Raw genomic sequence first — 6,606 nt, forward strand, 5'->3', positions numbered from 1 at the left:
CGCAGACACAAACGGTGTTCCGTTGTCCGACACTACCTTGCGCGGCAGGCCGAACGTTGCAAATAGTGATCGGAGGTTGTCAATGACTGCTGCCGAAGTCGTCTGTCCCATTTGCCTTATCTCAAGCCACTTTGTGTAGGCATCTACGACCACAAGGAAAGTGCAGCCCTCAATTGGTCCTGCAAAATCAATGTGCAGTGTGTGCCATGGTGTGTCTGGCTTTTCCCATTCTGGGACAGGAGCTTTCGGCGGGGCGCTCCGGCTGCTCTGGCAAGGCTTGCATTCACGCACCACTGTTTCGATGTCGTTGTCAATGCCAGGCCACCACATGTAGCTTCTGGCACACTTTTTCATTGCAACGATGCCCCGATGTCCGGCGTGGATGAGAGACATAGCTTGTGCGCGTAGTTCTCTCGGCATCACAACTCGGGACCCAAATATGATGCAGCCGCGATGGGTGCTCAACTCGGTAGCTCGCCTGCGGTAAGCGTCGAAGTTGTCCCCTTTGAGTTTATGCACGTTGCCTTGTTGAACAGCTGTGTAAACTAGCCGGAGAGCTGCGCACTTCTGCGTAGATGCTGCAACTGTGCCTGCTGTAAGCGGAGGTTCTGGCAGTGCTTCGAACATCAGAACGTCTCCTGGTGGAAATGGTTCGTCAACAGTTGCGTCTAGTGGCAGACGGCTTAACGCATCGGCGTTTTGATGTTTACTGCATATCATCACGCCTAGTGGAGAAAACCAGTTTCTCCCTAGAAGGCTTGATCCTGTGCCCTTCACAACAAGCAGAGGTAGCGTATGGGTCTGGCCGTTGTAGTTAACCTGCACGTTGGCAGAGCCCAATAGTGGCAGATTCTGTCCTGACCACGTTCGCAGGTGCGTGTCGTCTTGTTGCAGGGCGGGTGCGTCAGATGGCCATGAAGTTCGGAACGTGTCCTCACTGATCAGAGTACAGGCTGCGCCGGAGTCCACCTCGAACTTAATCAGCTGGTGATGTACGCTTACTTCTGTAAAAATCTTCGGTCGCGTGCCGAGATTCATGGTGTTCAGGTCGTACAACACAGATGGTGTTGCTGATGTTGTTCCATGGAGATCAGATAGCGGCGTATTCTCTGAGGCGTTGACGCTGTGATTAGGCTGGGAAGGTGACTTTATCTTGGCAAGTCTCCGTTTCGTAATGCATGCTCTTTCGATATGCCCTCGCTTGTGGCAAAAATTACACGTGGCTGACTGGAATCGACATCCCTGGGGGTTGTGTTGGTCGTCACACCGCCAGCAGCGTTGTGCCTTTTTGACCGATTTTACAACAACAGAAGGCTTGCGCACCTGGTTGCTTGTCTGGTGTACCGGCTCGGTGTTCCGGTGAATCCCTCTCTGCTGGTGACCGGCGCTCTCCGCTCGAACGGCGATGTCGTAAGCTTTGCTGAATGTGAGGTCCTTCTCAGCGAACAGGCGCTGCTGCAGTGACTCGTCACTCAGTCCGCACACAAATCTGTCGCGTAACATCACGTCCAAGGGAAGCATGGTGGTGTTAGCAGAAGAAGCTGCGTCTCCCTCCTGCCCGGTAGCTGTTGTCGACAGCGTTCCAAAATTGCAGTCGGCAGCGAGCTTCTTGAGCGCGGCTACGTAGGCGCTCACAGTTTCTCCTCCCAGTTGATCTCGTCGTTGGAAGCGAGCCCGGCTGTAGACCTCGGATGGCCTTGGGTCGTAGTGCTTTTGCAGCGCTTTTACGATGTCGTCGTAAGACACTGCCGCTGGTGTGCTTGGCTGAATAAGGGCGCAGACAGTATCGTAGGTCTGCTCCCCGCACAGCGTCAGCAGGTTGGCCCTCTTCAAGGCTGGGTCTGTGATGTTGTTAGCTTCAAAGTAGAACTGAAGGCGTCCAACCCACGATGACCACGATGAGCCGTTGAATTCTGGTATCTGATTGGGAAACCCTCGCGTAGCCATGGCTTGTCAATAGCGTTGCGTAGCGCGGGTCGAATCCACTTTCTCGTCGCCACTGTCGTGTCCGGTCGCTGTGTTGAATGCAGCGAAAGACGCACACGGTACTTTTAGACTTCGTTTATTTAAAGCTGAAGAGGGTGCGACCAGCGTCGACCGAGGCAGCAGCCGAACTGGCCGCCCGAAGAAAGGAGGGAGCTGAGAAGCGTCCACGGGAGGGAGTGGCTTCCCAGAACAGGAGGAGGGTGCGGGGGCGCACCGTGGGGGGGCATCTGGTGACAGCGTGCGACGAAGGGCAAGCGGTCGTTAGGAGGAGGATTGAGTGGTCGTTAGGAGGAGGATGCGAACTGTCGTTAGGAGGGGAATGCGAGTGGTCGTTAGGAGGGGGCGCACACACACAAAAGCGATAAGGGGACACAACACCCTCCTCGAAATTCTTCTCTCCCGCTCCTCGTCGAGTAGGCTCGGCAAGGCAAAATCACCCCTTCGTTCTCCGGTAAGCCGGAGGCGTGGTGTCTGTGGAGTGCGTCACAGGGCGACGTCATGGCCCCGCCTTCAATAGAATTCTTTTCTTGGTTTTTGCATTTTCTCCGCACACTGAACGATCGAGAGGCGCGATCGGCTCGACCACCTAGACTTGTTAGCGAGCGCATCCTTTCATACATCTGTTTGTCATTCCCAGTTAACGAGCCACCTTTTCATTTTCTTTTAGGCCTCCCCACCGTTTCACGAGCGGAGGGGCGGAAGTCGGTTGTGTTCGAAACACACGGCGAAGCGCGGACCCGGCAACCGCCCGTTTGCTTTTCTCCATGCGTGTTTGTGTTCTGTGTGTTTGTGTCTTTTCTCCGCTCCAAAGCATATGTCATTCATTGGAGTCAAGGCGTACGCAAGATGCACGAAAGATAAGGGGTGTGTGTGCGGAGCGGTCATGTGGGCGAGCGAGGGAAAGGCTCTGCTGCACTACTAATTAAAACCTTGTCTTGGGGGGCTCGCATAGAAGAAAAGAAACTGAGAAGGGAGCGCGCACGCAGAGCGTCTCGTGACGTGATCACGGCGGGGGGGGGGGGGGCGAACCAACTCCCTCAGTTTTACTATTTTTTTACTTTTTATGGCTAGGGTTCAAGGCTGTCGCCGCACGCTCCCTCCGCAGTTTTTTTTTTTTTTGTTCCTTCATGCGGGTTTGTAGGCATGAGCCAGAACAGAAGGCGCTGCGGAAAGCCTTGTGCAGACGACGCGACGCCAAGGCTACGCCCAACCTTCTCCCGTCAGTCAGAACGATGCACCAATGGAGTGCCTTTAGCGAAAGTAGCCCCCCTTGACGTCAGCGGGGTGCAGAGTAGTGGGTCGGGCCCGTTTTTGAAGGAAGGAAAGAACGAACGGGCTTTGATTTGAATTTTCGCAGCTTTTCGGGGCGCGCATGGCTCTAATATTTTGCAGAGGTTATCTTCGATGCCTCATCTATGCAGTGGGCTTGTTTTTCAAAAATGTCCGGACCCTGGTCAGTGGCCCTTTAAGCACCCGAGCTGCAGCCGGCGGAAACGAAAGGGAAAGGGAGAGGATAGTGAGGAGAAGTATAGAGGGGAGCGACAGCGAGAAAGGACAGGGGAGAGCTTTGTACACTATTTACAAAATACAAAAGTAATCAAGTTCGCGCCGCTCGCGCGCTAAGAGGGCACAGGTCGCTCGCTAGAATCAGGATACGTTCGTACGCCGGCCACCGATGAATTCTTGAGGGGGGAAGGACAAATCAGCCGTGTCCACCCCCGCTTTGTCGGGCTGCTCAGGGGCAAGCGGGCGACGAGTTGGCGCCGCCGCCGCTCGCTGTCTCCTCCGATCCACGGGAGAGCTCAGTGCGGTAGAAGCGCCGCTTTCAGAACCTTCGGCAAAGGGGATTAGCTGCTTTTGTTCACGGCAACGCAGTCTCCAGAGGCGCCCCCACACCAGCGTTCCTTGCGTCTTCTCCGAAAACCAGCGCCTTTGGTCAACGCAGCCCGATGGCGCCTGCCTGGCTCGCCTGTCACCTCTGGCTGGGCCTCAAATCACAACAGCGCCCATGTACTGTGCGTGTCAGTGCATGGTAAAGAGACCCAGGTGGTCGACATTATCCGAAACTCTGTACTACTCCGTCCCTTATAGCCTGAGTCGTTTTGGGGCTCTGAACCCCATAAAAGCACAAAAACAAATTTTCCGACCGAATTAGTTGCGGGTGTCCCTTCCCATCGGAAGTCGCGCGGCGTTCCTTACACCCCAAAAGTGCGCATTCGTGGATATTGCGGCAAGTAAGCCCTTGCACATGTGCGCGCCTCTGTGTTTGTGCTTCGGTGTTTTTAGTGGCGGGTTGTCAACGAAGGTGAGAACAACCAAGACAGCGGACGAGAAAACGACGAGCGGCGAGCAGTGTGTGTGCGGTTGCTCGACTGTGCGGATGCGCGAGCAAGATGGAGCGAGGTGTATGAAGCTGCGAGCGTGCTTTATCTTGTAAATAAGTTTTCGTTGTATATAGTCATCTTTTGTTTTCAACGTACTCGTTCAACCATTTTTCCAATCAATATATATGATGACTGTGCACTGAGAGCGTGTAATGAAGCACAGAAATGAATTTATCACCCGTGTAACTACGCAATTCGCCCAGAAAAATCCGAGGCGCCTACAGTTGCTGTTCAAGGAAGACTGACTGAGTGACTGTAGTTGCGTGTTTGTGAACATATTGCGCTGTGTGCTGGTCATCAATTCGGGTGAGTCGAGAACCCGTATGCAGTAAGACTGAGCACTTCGAGTATTGATAGTATCTTTTTGCATTTTTATTAATTTTAATTGTTTCTTTGTTGATAAACTCCAATGTATCTCTACAATCCGCGCTTTAATTTGCTGCTTGTAATTTTCTTTCATGTGTGTATTTTACTTATTTTTTATTTATATATAAATAAATAAATTTACTCCGCAAATAGTGCCTTTTCGCTACGAATATACCCCCCCCCCCCCCTCCGGCGCCAACAACCAATGGGCCCCCCCCTGAAAAAAATTCTGCGGACGCCCTTGGGGGCTACCGTTCCAGACAGCCGAGGCGTATAGGGCCACCCACTGTCGTTTAGGACGGTCAACCCGTCGCATAGACGTTAGCAGAAACAATCAGTCAAGAAAATAGGAGGAACGCACGAAGAGCTTCCAGCATGGCCGGTCCGGAGCCGCTGAAGAAGAAATCGGGAAAAAATCGAACGTATGGTTTCTCTCCGTAATTTGAATGTGTTATGCACGACCGTCTTCTATATGGTCTTTGAAGGCGCTTCGTTCATTGTGCGGAGGTTTGAACCCATTATGCTATTTAATTAACACAAATGTATGCGAAAATGATTCCCATGCTTGCAGTCTGCTTGTAGCAAGTGCAGGAGATAAGAGGAACCAAAAATGTCAAGCTGCACGCGTATGCGTGGTAAAACTTGTGCGTCTTAAACGAGGTATCATTATCACTTCATCTAGGCGGACCAGAGGCAGACAACGAAAGCAAAAAGAGAACAGTCTGGCCGCAAGCGACGACTGCCCATGGAAGCAGCGGCGCGGCGAAGTGCTCTGTCACTAGCTGTTCCCGGTCTGTGCAGCCTGTCGGCGGCGATAACACGTGTGCGCAATCGGCCGACTACTGCAGATGGGAAATGCTGCGGCCAGTTTTTCTTTCTCGGTGCCGGCCACGAGGGCTTATTTTCGCCGTACTAGCGGCAGTGACTCTGGACGTGACTGCCCGTTGCCAGCGTATTTCTATCGCCTTCGCCGTCCCCCGGAGACGCCTAGAAGCCGTTACACTCACGACCGACCGACGACTGTCGTGGAACATACCTCCAAGCCAGCTGGCCACCGCGGCATCGAAGGTGAGTGCGAGGCTAGTCCTTGCTGCGAAGGCGACATATGTCCGTAAAACCTGTTGTGGTTTAGAACGAATTTAAGTCTCACTCGTGCTGTTCCCGTGAGCATTGGGTGTAATATTAAGCAACACGCAGAATGCAGGTCTCATAGGCCGTCGCCATCGGGTCTCTCCGTCACGGAAACGCTGTATAAGCTAAGACTCGTGGTGCATACAGCTTTCGGCTTAGCTCTAGGCAGGTTAACTGTAAGCGTATTGATCCAGCGCGGAAACTGCATAGCCCGCTTTGCTCACTGCATCAGGGGGTTCGATATGCGAGCCCGCTGCCGTTTGTGTCGCAGAAAAAACCATTCCGAAAGACGGTGGGACCGAACAATATATATATATATATATATATATATATATATATATATATCGTGCTACCAAACGCCCGGCGGCGGACGTGCTCTTGAGCGACATGGTTTGTGGCCGTACACGGCGCTCGGAAATTCTCGCCAGTCTCGTCCAGCAACGTCGAAGGACGGACGTTGTCTGTGGTCTGCGGCATATCGTGCTTCTGCTGCAGCCGAGATCGCTAGTTCGCTTTATGAATGGTTTAGCCCCATGGCTTGAGGCTGGAGTCGCGCTCACTTGGCTACCATGGTAAGTATATATGTGCAACTGCGATATACTTGTGGGTCTGTCACTCTTTTTTTTTTATTTGCAGATGTGCTAACTCCAGCGTTCGCGTCCAACGCCACTGGTGCATTCGGCCCTCGATGACATCTGACCCGATATATGGCAATATATAGCGGGTCGTGCAACGTTCC

The sequence above is a fragment of the Amblyomma mixtum genome, chromosome 2 (assembly GCF_055824585.1).
Source record: "Amblyomma mixtum isolate Tamu chromosome 2, ASM5582458v1, whole genome shotgun sequence".
NCBI classification, from domain to species: domain Eukaryota; kingdom Metazoa; phylum Arthropoda; class Arachnida; order Ixodida; family Ixodidae; genus Amblyomma; species Amblyomma mixtum.